The 14,740-nt window shown below is 39.7% G+C and overlaps 1 protein-coding gene and 1 long non-coding RNA gene across 18 annotated transcripts in view; one reads left to right on the forward strand and one right to left on the reverse strand.

Moving 5' to 3' along the window:
• The window catches only part of LOC116076715, a 27,346-nt gene extending 15,115 nt beyond the window's left edge, over window positions 1-12,231 (reverse strand). The window contains exon 1 of the long non-coding RNA XR_004113084.1: window positions 11,905-12,231. This is a non-coding gene — a long non-coding RNA (uncharacterized LOC116076715). The remainder of the gene's footprint in view (window positions 1-11,904) is intronic.
• The window catches only part of Cep112 (centrosomal protein 112), a 507,666-nt gene that overhangs the window by 156,338 nt on the left and 336,588 nt on the right, over window positions 1-14,740 (forward strand). The window lies entirely within an intron of this gene.

Here is a 14,740-nt window from a genome sequence, read left to right on the forward strand (position 1 = left end):
ATATATATATATATATATAGATATATTTTAAAAAAGAAAAGCCTGAGAAAGCTTGAGGCAAGATTATGTAAACTTACTACCAAGAATTATAGGCTAAATATTAGGTGTTACAGTGCCTAGGCCAATAGTAGAACATTTAATAAAAGCTATTATGGTCAACTTTGGGTCACTAAGTGCACTTAGAGCTGATGGTGCAATACAAAAAGGTCACAGACATCATGGGTGACAAAGAAGGCAGAAATGATCAGATGACATCATCTGTAGAGCAGCAAACAGACTGCATTCAGTCCTCACAGTGCAAAGGCGCAAGTCTGAAATGACCTATGCTAGAATTCAGAAGAAGTTAAAAAACAGGATCTTTATAGGGGAGATATGTGTGTGTGTGTATATATATATATATATATATATATACACATATATATATATATATCTTTATACGTGTGTGTGTGTGTGTGTGTGTGTGTATGAAAAAGAATTGAACCTCTAAGAGAAAATAAACATTCTATAACTTACTATGCATTATGGTACTAGTAAAGGAATTAGAGTGATAATAGAGTCGTGTTTCACAGTTTGAGAAGAAAAAAATTACAATTCAATTTAGTCAATAACCAAGGAGTTTTCACTCACTACATAACAGAAAAACTGCACATGTGCGCATGCACACACACACCCCTTGCTTCTTTTCTTTAAAAACATTACATGAAGACATTTTTCTAGAGATGAAGCACAGGCTTCCCACATATAGGGATGTCATCATATAAAAGGTGACACAAAGAGCCATCAAAGTAGAAATTAATTTAAATGATGTTAAAAATCTTATTATAAAAAAGAATATGAAGTGAATGGAATTCCCAAAAGAAGTTGTGTAGAAGTGTGTGTGTTTATGTGTGTGTGTTTTATTTTGTAACATACATATGTTATAAAATACAAATTTAAACTTGAAAAGGCTGGGAAATGACTCAGTTTGTGCAGTGCTTGCCACACAAGCATGAGGCCCTATATCTGGACCCCTGACAATCATGTAGAAGCCATGCGGGGTCACACATTTCTTTGCTTCCAGTCCAGGGACCAAACATGGGGAGGAGACAGAGGTAGTCAGCCCCTGGGGCTCTCTGGCCAGCTGAGCTAGTTGAATTGGTGAGCTCTAGGTTCAGTGAGAGACCCTGTCTCAAAAGTAAAGTGGAGATGGGACTGGAGACATGGCTTGACCATTAAAAGCATTAGGACCTGGTCCAATTCCCAGCTCCCACGTGGGAGTTCACAATCAACTCTTAATTTCAGTTCTAGAGAATCCAGCACCCTCTTCTGGCCCAGAAGGACACTGTATATATGTGGTATATAGACATAAATGCAGGTAAAGCATCCTTATACATATAATAAGATAAAAACTTTAGGTGGGAAGTGACTGAGAAAGATACCTGATCTCATTGTCTGTTCTCTACTTGCTTGTGCACACACCCACTCATGTACATAATACAGATGGATGTGGACACATACCATCTTCCCATTAACAAATTAAAATGCAATCTCCACATTAAACTGATAAAGATTAATAGATTCACAGGACTAGGAGAGGTAGTGTCCTGGTCTCTTACTGGGTAGTTTGTTTGAGACAGATTTTGGTATCAGCATAGCAGTGGGAAGAAGTTGGTAGATACTGAGAAGAGCAAAGTCTGTAAGGCTCTTTGTCAGTAATATGTGGAACTCATAAGATTCTTAAAGCAAGCAAACATAGCTTGCAGTAATCTGGAACCCTGAAATCTGGTATAGTGAAACATAGCTTTCCCAGCACTCTGGAGGCAGAGGCTGCTGAGTCTCTGTGAGATCAAGGCCATTTTAGTCTACACAGGGAGTTCCAGAGCATCCAGGGCTCTACAGAGAGACTCTGGCAGAAAAAGAGAGAGGTGGGAATAGGGGAGGGAGGGAGGGAGGAAGGAGAGAAGGGAAGGGGCCAGTGAGATAGCTGATTTTAATCTCTAGAAAGGTGGAAGGAGAGACCACCACCACAAAGCTACAGTCTGACCTCCATATATACTCCCTCCCATCATGCATACTCACACTCTATAGTTTTTTTTTTAAAAAGACTTGATTAAAATTTATGTTCTCTTTCTGTTATAATATTTTTATTGGGTATCAATGTTTTAAAATTTTAAGTAGAGGAAAACAAACAAGCAAAACAATGAAGACCAGTTCAGCTTTGAAAAATTTTCTTGATTATGGAATTTTTTTTTTAAAGTTTATAGAACCAGGTACCATAGTGGAATAAAATTGGTATCCACAGTACCCCATTCTCATAGTGTGGTGACTGACTTTTATAACCAAACAGACAGGAGTGACAAACAGCTATTTCCTGATTGGTACACTTTCCCACTTTGCCTGCTGCCTTCTTTGGGTATTATATGGCAGCCTTCAGCCTGGGATTGGCTAAGGGTCGCTGTGGTGACTCACTTCTGTTCTTCTGCTTCCTTATGGCCTTTAGTGTCAGGTTAGCTTAGAGCCTGCTTGAACAACTGACACTGTAGATGGAAGATCCTTTATGCCATAGTTTGTTTAGTACAAAATACTGGTTTAAGCTGGTTTATGATTTCAACAACATATAGACACTAAACCATCAATTATCTAGATGCACATTTTCATAAAATATCTTGAGAAGGTAATTGCAGAACCTGAGAGGGAATATTGCCAAAGAATGGGAGCAGAGGGCAGTTAAGTGTCCAGACTCCTGCAGAGCGCACTCATGCAGGTATAAGCATTGGCAGTTAGCTTTTTCTGCTTCATGGGTAGTATTAACAGACCTAAATCTACAATATGCTTTTGCAAAAGACACAACTGGAATAAAATTAACCAAAAGTTTTGTTAAAAGGATGATGAAAATGTTTCACTTATTTTCATGGGAAATGAAGGAAAACTGTACTGAAGCGTCATACAAATTAGAATTAATACAATTCAGTAAACTAGACCAGAGGGCTTGTGCTTGTGTGTCAAGGGCAGGCCTGCTTGGGTCCCGTGTTTTGAAAGGGGTTAGGGACACACAGAGAGGTCACAGTCATCATGAACTTCCACATTTTTCTCTATTAGACTTGAGATGAACCAGGTGAATTTTCTACTTTCTACTATGTAGAGACAACACATTAAATTTTTACTCATGTAAATAAGTTATGAAATTTAGTAGACCATACACAAAACTTCATTTTATTTCTAAAACTTTACATATCAAAAAAGACATGTTGTTTACCACAGTGTAATAAAACTGAAAATTCAATTTGAACTGAAACTCCCACATTGACTTCACCAAAATGAAAGGGGTTTGCTCTCTGAAAGACTTCAATAAATTACAACAATAGGAAAGCCTGGGGAATGGGAGAAAATATTTTAATTTCTAAATTTCAAAGAATTTGAGTATAAAATATGAGAGATATAAATTCAACTCAATAAAAAGACAAATAGCCCAATCAAAAATAGGCAAAGAATCATAGAGACACCTCAAAGAAGATATACTAATGACGTTTACTAAGCATGGGAAAAGATGCCAAATATCTCACTAATGAGATGCAAACTAAAACAAAATGAGATGTAACCCTTCTTTAGATTGAATGGCTAGAATAATAAAAATGAGCAGATGCTAAGAAGTGTGATACAGTTGGAGCTCTTATATGTTGGTAAAAAACGTGTAAAATAGTGTTGCAGTTTTAGAAGATTTCCAGTTAATTAAACAGCTAAATATACTGTATGTCAGGGATTTTTCTATTTAATGAAGAGAAGTAAAAACAGATGTAGACAAGAACTTATGGACAAATATTGGCAGCAACTTTCTTCACAAATGTCCCAAACTTCAGCAATTCAAGTACTACTCAACAAATGAAAGTGTGAACAGGAACTGATAAATAATAAGCAGAGCAATAAGAAGAATTGGGTTATTGATAATTCTCAACAAGTGGATGTCCCAAAGCCTGTGAATGAAAGAATATAAACCAGGAAAGTCTATACTGAGTGCTTTCTAAGACTAAGTTCTGTTAGAATACATTAGACCAGGGTGAGGCTTCTTTAAATCTCACAACAACTTAATCATCTCAGAGCCAGGGCTCTTCACTCAGTCTTTGGGAAAATTTTTATTTTGTATGAGTTGGAAAGTTTTCTATCATGCCAAATTGTTTTTGATTGTGCCACTTGGGTGAATTTGAGACTTTGGTGGTGATTTTAGTCACCCACACCCAGTGACTGCAGATCCTCATGGAACACTCCAGAATAGGCAATATGCTTTGCCACAAGAGCAGTCTCAATCAATGTAAAAGGACTAAAATGATGCTCAGTGTGGATTCTCAACCACATTATTGTAACTTAGAAATAAATGATAAAGTAGAGTGGGGAAACATATTTGAAAGTTAAACAATAGACATTTAAAAATAATTCATGGGTCAAGGTAAAAAAGAAAATAGGAGAATATTTTGACCTGGTTTAAAGCAAAAATTATGGCGTATCTATTTCTTTTTTCAGTTCAGGTAAAGCAATGAGTAAAGAAAAATTTATAGCTTGAAGCACCTGTGTCCAGAGAGAAAATTCTTAAGCCACCACCCTCACCTTCACCTTAAGAACAGAGAAAAAGTGTGTGTCTCGAGAAGCAGGAAGAAGCACAAAGCAGAGAGGAGACAGCAGAGGGGTAGACACAGGGAAGTGCAGAACACTCAGGCCAGCCCAAATGACGCTTTAGAAACATTATCAAGGAACAGAGAAAATGAGAAATGGGTACAGTTGGGGATGAGAGGACAGAGAACACCACAGTGGACTAATGTAATGTTGCGTGCGGAGAGAAAGGAAAAGAAAAAATTACTGGTTACATAAGAGACAGAAGTCCCATTTATGATTTTTCTGCAGATAGCATGTTTTTCTTTTATTAATTTTTACTTATTAAAAAATTTAAGGACATATATTCATAGTCACAACTCACTCCATGTATTCTGCTTCTCACTTCACCCATCCTAATCTCCTTCATCCCCTAGTTTAGGTTTCTTTAGACTCTTCTGTCAATAAACAAACACACACACACATACACACACACACACACACACACGATTTTATGTCTGTATCTAAGGTCAGAGACCCATAAATGAGACATATATATTTGTTTTGCTCCGTCTGGCTTTTTCACTTGTATCCATTCTCCAGCAAACAGCATTCGCTCTTCTGTTTTTGTTTTTTTTTGTGTGTGTTTTTTTATATTACTTTTTTTTTTTTTACAATCTAGTCATTGTCCCCTCCCAGTCCACCCTCCCACAGTTCCTCATCTTATTCTTTCTTCCCCCTGTCTCCAAGGTGATGTCTTCCCCCTCCACCCTCACCCCTCCACCAGGCCTCCCCACTCCCTGGGGCCTCATGTCTCTTCAGAGTTAAGCTTACATCTTCTTCCACTGAGGCCAGACCAGACTGTCCTCTGCTGTATATGTGTCGGGGTGGGGGGGGAGGGTGCTTAGATCAGCTCCTGTATGCTGCCTACTTGGTGGCTCAGTGTCTGAGAGATCTTAGGAGTCCTGGTTAGTTAAGACTGCTGGTCTTCTTATGGGGTCGCCTTCCTCCACAGCTTCTTCCAGCCTTTCCCTAATTCAACCACAGGGGTCCCTGGCTTCTGTCCATTGGTTGGGTATAAGTATCTTCATCTGTCTAAGTCAGATGCTTGTTGGGCCTGTCAGAGGACATCCATGCTAGGCTCCTGTTTGTAAGCACACCATAGCATCAGCAATAGTGTCAGGCCTTGGAGCTGCCTCTTGAGATGGATCCCAAGTTGGGCCTGTCACTGGACCACCTCTCCCTCAGTCTCTTTATTTTTGTCGCTGCAGTTCTTTTAGACAGGTACAATTCTGGGTCATAATTTTTGACTGTGGGATGGCAATCCTACCCTTCCACTTGATGTCCTGTCTTTCTACTGGAGGAGGATTCTACGAGTTCCCTCTGCCCACTGTCTGGCATTTCATCTAAGGTCCCTCCCTTTGAGTACTGAGAGTCTCTCACCACCCAGGTCTCTGGTTCATTCTAGAGGGTCCCCCCTAATCCCACTAGGTTGCAAATTTCCATTCATTCTGCTGGGCCTCAGGGCTACTCTCCTGTCTCCGTGCCCATACCTATCATGTTCCTTTCCCTCTCCTACCCAGATCCCTCCATCCCTTTGTTTTCTTCTCCCTCCCAAGTGGGATTGAAGCTTCCTCACTTGGGCCCTTCTGCATGGTAACCCTCTTGAGTTCTGTGAGTAGTACCCTAGGTATTCTGTACTTTTTGGGGGGCCTAATATCCACTTATTAGTGATTAAATACCATGCATGTCCCTTTTGGGTCTGAGTTACCTCACTCAGGATATTTTCTGGTTCCATCCATTTGCCTGCAAAACTCATGCTGTCCTTATTCTTAATAGCTGAATATTATTACATTGTGTAAATAAACTGCATTTTCTGTATCCACTCATCCATTGTGGGACATCTGGGTTGTTTCCAGCTTCTGGATATCACAGATAAGGCCACTGTGAACATAGTGGAGCATGTGCCCCTATGGCATGGTGGGGCATCTTTTGGGTATATGCCCAGGAGTGGTATAGCTGAGTCTTTAGGTAGATTTATTTCCAATTTTCTGAGGAACCTCCAGATTGATTTCCAGAGTGGTTGTACCAGTTTGCAATCCCACAAACAATGGAGGAATGCTCCTCTTTCTCCACATCCTTGCCAACTGTACTATCACCTGAAGTTTTGATCTTAGCCTTTCTGATTGGTGTAAGGAGGAATCTGAGGTTCAGTTTGATTTGCATTTCCCTTAAAGCAATGTTCAAAGTCCTTAGTCATCAGGGAAATGTAAATCATGTCACTCCTCTTTATGGATGAGCAGGGCTCCAGTGTGTGCTGCAGCTCACTCTTCATCTTCCCATTGGCTTATACTTGGGCTTATTCTGTAACTTAGCTGTTATGGCAGCGCTGCACTAGCCATGGATCTGCTGGAAGTTCTTTGGTGTGTGTGTGTGTGTGTGTGTGTGTGTGTGTGTGTGTGCACCTTAGAGGCTTTCACGTGTACACCCAGAATAGGAGCTGGCCCACACGGCTATTCTTTACATAGTCTGCATATTACTCTTTGTTAGATAGAAGCTAGGAAACATGCCATCCCTTCTGTCTACTCCCAGGTTGGCCTCCTTGGCTCTGCAAAAGTCTTTATGTTTTGTACAGTCCTGTTTGCCAACTTCTCCTTTTCCTTCCTGCTCTCTTGAAGTCTTCATCAAGTTCTTGCCTGTGCCTATATCATAAAATGTTCCTCCCTGGTTTCCTCAACATTTTCAGTTCTTAAATTACAGTCTTCCATCCATTTAGTTGATTTTTCTGTGGGCTGAGAGCCTGGGTTCTAGTTTTATTTTCCTTCTACTTGTGGACAACAGTTTTTCTGGCACCATTTGTTGACAAGGATGTCAATTTTATAATGTATGGTTTTTTGGCATATTTGTCAAACACCAGTTTGCTGGAGCTGGGGTCCTCTATTCTGTCCCACTTGAGTGTGTTTCTGTCTTTGTTACTTGTTGCTCAGTGGTGTTATTTGAGCAAAGGCGTTGTGGGGTGTCCAGCACTGCTCTCCTTTCTCAGGATTGCTCTGGCTACCTGAGGTCTCTGTGCTGCCATAAAGGACTTTAGGGTTTGTTTTCCTATGCATGTGAGTAATCTCATTGGAATTTTGATGCAGCTTGTAGAAATATAGGCATTTCCATGATATTCTGTCCATTTATGAGAATGTGAGTTCTTCATCATGTCTTCTTCGTTTTCTTTCCTCATTGTATTAAAATTTTCATTGTAGATATGTTTCACTTCTTTGTTAGATTTACTTTAGAGCATTTTATTTATTTTTAAGGTGTTGTAAGATTGTTTTCCTGATTTCTTTCTTGGTGAGCTCATTTGGAGGAATGGAAAATTACTGTTTTTTATTTCTTGATATTGGATACCGCTGCTGCTTTATCAAAAGTGCATCAGTGCTGCAACATTTATGGTGCATCTTTATGGTCTTCTGTGTGTAGAACTATATTGTCTGCAGGTATACATGAACTTCGTCCTTGCTGTTATTATTCAAGAACTCTAGGATTGTGCTGAATAATAATGGGGAAGTGGACACCATCGTTCCATACCTGGTTTCATCAGAAATACTTTCTTTTTACCTATTTGGTATAATATTACCTACAGGTTTGTTGTGTATAGCCCTTATTATCATGAAACATGTGTCTCTTATTAATTTCTTCAGGACTTTCATTATGAAGAGATGTATGATGATTTTTTAGAAATTATTGTGATGATCATGAGATAGTTTCTCTTTGATTCCTCTTATGTAATGTGTACATTTACTAATTTACATATACTGAACCATCATTATGACTAAATCCAAATTAATCAATTGTGAATGACCTTTTAAATGTGATAATTGAATTTGAAAAATTTTGCACTATTGATCATAAAGATTAACTTTTTATTTATTTTTAATGTGTCTGTGTACATGTGTGCATGTATGTATTTGTCTTTATTTTGTTTGGATAACAAGATAATACCAGCTTGGCAAAATATATAGCAGAACTGAAAGCCTTGACAATAGAGTAATCTCAAGAACCATTATAGTTATTATTATTTAATTATTTCATTTTTAAGGTTATAATTGTATTATTTTCCCCTTCCCTTTCCTTTTTCCAAACCCCCTCACAAGCCCCTGCTTGCCCTCTTTTTCATTAATTGTTGTTACATATGTGTGTGCACATTCAGATATATATGTATATGTATATCAGGAACAGGAGATATATATATCCTGCTCCATCTAGTCAGTGTTACTTCTGTGTATATGCACACAGTATATGTATTATTATTTTGCCATATGACATTGTATATTTTGAGAGTAAGTACATATATAAATTATATAGCCACATAATGCATTTCTATCATACTCACTTCCCATTTCATCCCTCCTGTTCTTTTTGGATCCTCCCTTCACGTCATCCTCCCAGTTTCATTATTTATTGTCCCCATGTCTCACTCGCCCTCTTTTTCACAACCCTCTGCATTCAGTTACTACTGAATGCCCATAGATTCAGGGGTAAGGCCATCCACTGGAACATCGTCAGCTCACAGACTACACTCATAAAGGAAACAACTTCTCCCTTCCCTAGCACACCGACTCTCATTAAGTTCTTAGCTGGAGGCTGGGGCCCACATCTACCGTCCATGATGGAATAGTGACTGGTTTTATCCTGTGTGGACAACCACAGATGCTGTGATCTCATTCATGTGGAGCCTTGCATGTCTGGAAGACACTGTATTGCTGCAGTCTCCCCTGACCTATGGCTTGTACAGTCTTTCCATCCTCTTCTGCAGTGTTACCTGAGCTTTGTGGACAGGTCATGTGACATAGATTTCCATATATAGATGAGCCATCCACCAACACAGTTAGGAGTCTCTTTGTTAACTGCAGCCCACTATACAATGATGCTTCTCTGATGAGGACTATGAGCTCACTAACCTATGGCTGTAGAGGTACATATTTAGAAGGTAATAGTAGTAGGCTTCATCTTGGGGGCCTCTGAACTCTCCACCTATAGGTTTTTGGCCAGATTAACAGTAGCAGCTCTGAGTTTCCTCCTGTGGAGTGGACCAGAAAGCACTTGGCTGCCCCCATAACATACATGCCACTATTGAGCTCATGGACACATCTTGCCATACCAATTCAGTCATAGAGTTCATAGCTAGGTCTGACTGTGGAACCATTATTTTAATAATCTTACCTATACATAAAATGAAGTAGCCATCAAATGTGGGTAGTTAGAGATGACAGGTAGCATTTGGAGATTTGCTTTTGGAAATACCATGTCTGTTAGATCATTCCTCAGACCATCTCTTTTCTGTGCTTTGCCAGGCTCCAGTTTCCAACTACACCACACCTGCCAGACCACCGTAAGAGTCCATGTGCTTACCTTCTCCTTCTTACGTCTCTGTGAGCTGAGTGAGCTCACACAGGGCCCTAAGTAGTGCATGCTTCTAGTATCCTTTTACTTTTCTACATTCCCTGTCTCCATGGCCTGCTTTCAAGAGAAGTGCTTGCCAAGCCTGGGTTGCTGAGTGGGGTTAATTCACACTTTTGAATACTAATAGTGATGACACAGGCAGGATGTTCTTTTGGTTGTCTCTTGTTGAAGGGATGGTTTTTATTACATGGAGTTTCCAAGTAGAATCAGATTTCCAAGATAAGAAAGCACCATTTGTAAAAGTACTAAGGGATTCCATGTGTGATGGAATCCTTATAGCTAGCTCTTTCACACATCAATCAAGTGATTCTTACTGGGGGACTTGAACAAATGTTAAACAAAATGTTAAAATATATATGGAAATACATGTAGATTAGAATCTCCCATTCAAAGATTATCAGTTATATAAATAGTATGTGGCTGGTATAGATTAAACTCTACAAGAGAATAAAGCAGAAGATTTACCTAGGAGTTATGTTTTTAATCTCTATTTAGCCAGGCATATACATAATTATTTATTTAGCTTTCTGCTACTCTTTTTCTTATTTTTGTAGCTTTGTGGTGGGCATGAATATGTATACAGTTTGTGCATATATGTGAACATGAGTGTGCATGGGTACAGAGGTTTGAGGTTAATGTCAGAGGTGACTTTTAATGGCTCTGCCACCTTAGACATTGAGGCAGGCTCTGTCAATCAAATTACAGCTTGCTGATATGGTTAGTTGTGCTAACCAGCACCCCTGGGGATCCTTTGTCTTATTCTGCAGCGTTAATCATGAGTGGGCCAACAACTCCACTCAACACTTACTGAGCTTCTAAAAATACAAACTATGCTCTTCCTACTTGTAGGGCAAGCCCATCAACCACTGAGCCTTCTTCCAAGCCATACTTTCTGGCATTTGTACCTATTGACCGGTCTGTGTGTTTCAGTGTTTTTGTACATCTATATATATATCTTAAAATAGTTAAAAGACAATTTCTTAGCACTTTTCTAAATATTTGGTAAATATGATAAAGCATATTTCTATTCTAAATTATATAACTTTGTAATTATACAACCTAGATTGTGAGTGTCATATTACTTATGATGTAATGGTGCACAGCACTTTATTGGAGAAAGACCAGTTACTTTTTATGACTGTAGTTGATGGAAAATGCTATGTGCTCATCCATTGTCCATTCTTCCTTTTTCCTAGAACCAGATCTCATTTAGGGAATCAGGAGTCATCCATTTAAAGACTCAACTGTGATAGAAAGTGGTGAATATTTAATGTACTTCAAAGGAATAATATGGAAATAGGGCAATTAAGTTGCTACTGACAGGAATTTAGGCTTGCAGAAGTTCAAGGGGGAAAGGGTTTGTTTTGGCTTACAGTTTGAGGCGCAGTCCATCACTGGGGAAGGCGTGGCAGCAAGCAGATAAATCATCTGATTACATTGCGTCCTCAGAATGCAGAGAAAGATGAGTGCTGGTGCTCAGCTTGCATTCTCCCTTTCTTCCTGTTTATTTAATCTGGGACCCCAGCCTGGGAGATAATTTTACCCACACTGAGGGTGGGTCTCCTCAGTCAGTTCCTGTATAATATCATTACAGGCCTTTTAGGTGATTCCCAGCCTAAAACGTTGCCTGTGAGGATAGATCATCATAGTCTGGCTTGAAAGAGTACTCTGAACTAATTCATACCTTTTTTCCTTCTCTCCTTTCCTTCACCCTCTGCCCTCCCCTTCCCAGATGTTCAGAACTAAAGAGATCATTTTGCAACTGCCAGGGCAATGTTGAAACGCAGCAGCTGTGACCCTGGCAGCTTTGACCTCCTGTAGATGGTTACTCTTGACCTTTCTTACATCGGGAAACAATGAAGCCCCACAGTACACTGTTGAAGCCCTGGGTACCTGGGTTTTCTCTGAAGTATTCCTTCCTCTGGCGGGGAATACGTCTGAGGATCCTATCAGGAAGATCCCAGTGCCCTTCACCACTTCTCTTCTTGCTTCTGGGTGTACCAGGCAGCACAGAAATGCTTGCAGTCCTACTCCTGCTTCTGGGTGGGCTGCCAGACTGGATTCTTGGTTTTTCTTGAAGCCAGAGATACACAATAAAGGAGCTCTTGCTTCCCTTTGGTTTTGTTTGAAGTGAATGGAATTTGGAATGACAATGTGTGAGGAAGCAGAATCTTTTGTAGTTATGGCAACTGAGAACTCTAGTTTTAGATAAGCCTTGTAAGGCTTGTTTTCTATTCTACTTAAATTGCAGAGAAAGAATGGAGTGGGGTTTGGCATTCTCGGTCAGTGTTAATTTAAAGTGAAATATATTTCATTTTTACTTACTAGCCATTGTTATTTACTTTGGTTTTTCTTTCTTTTTATATTGGTTATTTTACTGATTTACATTTCAGATGTTATCCCCTTTCCCAATATCCCCCCTACCCCACCCCAGAAACCCCCTATCCTATTCCCCTTTCCCCTCCTTCTATGAGGGTGTTCCCCCCAACACCCACCCCACCCTGGCATTCCCCTACACTGGGGCATCGAGCTTTCACAGGACCAAAGGCCTCTCCTCCCATTGCTGCCTGACAAGGCCATCATCTGCTACATATACATCTGGAGCCATGGGTCCCTCCATGTGTTGGTTGGTGGTTTAGTTCCTGGGAACTCTGCGGGATCTGGTTGGTTCATATTGTTGTTCTTCCTGTGGGTTTGCAAACCCCTTCAGCTCCTTTAGCCCTTTCTCTAACTCCTTCACTGGGGACCCTGTGCTCAGTTCAATGGTTGGTTGGCTGCAAGCCTCTGCCTCTATATTTGTCAGGCTCTGGAAGAGCCTCTCAGGAGACAGCTATTCCAGGCTCCTGTCAGCAAGCACTTCTTGGCATCCACAATAGTGTCTGGGTTTGGTGTCTGTATATGGTGGATCCCCAGGTGGGGCAATCTCTGGATGGCCTTTCCTTCAGTCTCTGGTCCACGCTTTGTCTCTGTATTTTTTCCCATGAGTATTTTGTTCCCCCTTTTAAGGACTAAAGCATCTACACGTTGGTCTTCCTTCTTCTTGAGCTTCATGTGGTCTGTGAATTGTATTTTGGGTATTCTGAGCTTTTCACCTAATATCTACTCATCAGTGAGTATATACCATGGGTGTTCTTTTGTGACTGGGTTATCTCACTCAGGATGATATTTTCTAGTTTCATCCATTTTCTTAAGAATTTCTTTTTTTTTTTTAGTTTTTTGGAGACAGGGTTTCTCTGTGTAGCCCTGGCTGTCCTGGTACTCACTCTGTAAACCAGGCTGGCCTCAAACTCAGAAATCCGCCTGCCTCTGCCTCCCAACTGCTAGGATTAAAGGTGTGCACCACCACTGCCCAACAAGAATTTCTTAACATTTGTATTTTTAAGTCTTTTTGATGTTTAATTGTTTTCTATTCTGATTACAGACAATATTACTTATATATATAAAGTGCTAATTTTTATTTTAAATCTTTATATATTTTCAATTTTAAAATTTATTTACTTTTAATATTCTATCTGTACTGAAGTAATAAGAAGCAAGAATCTGTCATGTAATGTCTGTCTGAAAGCTACTAATCACATCAGGTGTGCTCCCATCTGCCCTCTCGCTTTCCCTGTCCCTTTACTTTGTTTATTCTTTCACTCATAAGAAAGCTTTTAGTCTCAAAATATGGTGATTTCCTTATTTCTTCAGTTCATAAGCCACAGTCATGTGTTTATGGCTCATCAGTTCACATCTTTCTGTAGTGCAGTTTGCTGCAGCAGGAGAGTTGCAATCTTCACCGTGCTTCTCTGTGGGGATGCTTAATGATTGTGAGTTTGTGCTGTGGACCACAGTCCCTCCTAGTGCTGCAAATCACTAGAACTCACTCCTCTTTTGTCACTGAAGCTTTGTTCTGGACAACATGTCCTAATGCTTTCCCCTGTCCGTGGTCTTGGGTAGCTGCCACTGTCCTTTCTGTTCCATAAGTTAGACTTTGTCAGATTCTATACATAGGAGAGGACATGCATTCTGTCTTCCTGAACTTGCTTATTTCATTTAACATGTTACCCTGTACCTTGACGGTTCAATAAATCTTTGCTAAAACTAGTGCCAAGAAGCTTTGCCCACTGTCTACTGCTAATTGTATACAGTGTCAGGTGTAATGTTTAATCTTTCCTGCGTTTTGAATTTTGTATATACTGTGGGAAAGAATCCAGGTCCACCCTCTTCAGGTAGAAAACCAATTTTCCAGATGCCATTTTTTGAAGAAATTTCCTCTTCTGTGATCTTGGCGTGCATGTGGAGAATCAGCTGAGTATGGATGCAAGTTCATTTCTAGATCCACATCCCAGGGCTCAGTTGTCTGACTTTATGCCAGCGCCGTGCTGTTCAGACTACTGTAGCTTCAGTGTGTATCTTGTGTGGCAGTGTGATAGCTTCAGCTCTGTGCTTTTTTTGCTCAAGATTGCTTAGGCTGTCAGGAGTCTTGTATGGTCCTTTAGAAATTTTAGGATTGTTATTATCCATTTCTGTGAGAATGATACTGGAACTTGGTAGGGATGCCACTGAATCTGTGGATTGCTTTGGTTGAGATGGACATTTAAAAAGTATTAATTATTCTAACCAGAGAGCACAGGATTTTTTTAATTGAATTATTTTTATTGGTTTGTTTTATGAGCATTTTTTTGTTGTTTTTTTTTGTTTTTATTTTTTTTATTAGATATTTTCTTTACTTACATGTAAATTTCTC

This window comes from Mastomys coucha, unplaced genomic scaffold (assembly GCF_008632895.1).
Source record: "Mastomys coucha isolate ucsf_1 unplaced genomic scaffold, UCSF_Mcou_1 pScaffold5, whole genome shotgun sequence".
Taxonomy (NCBI): domain Eukaryota; kingdom Metazoa; phylum Chordata; class Mammalia; order Rodentia; family Muridae; genus Mastomys; species Mastomys coucha.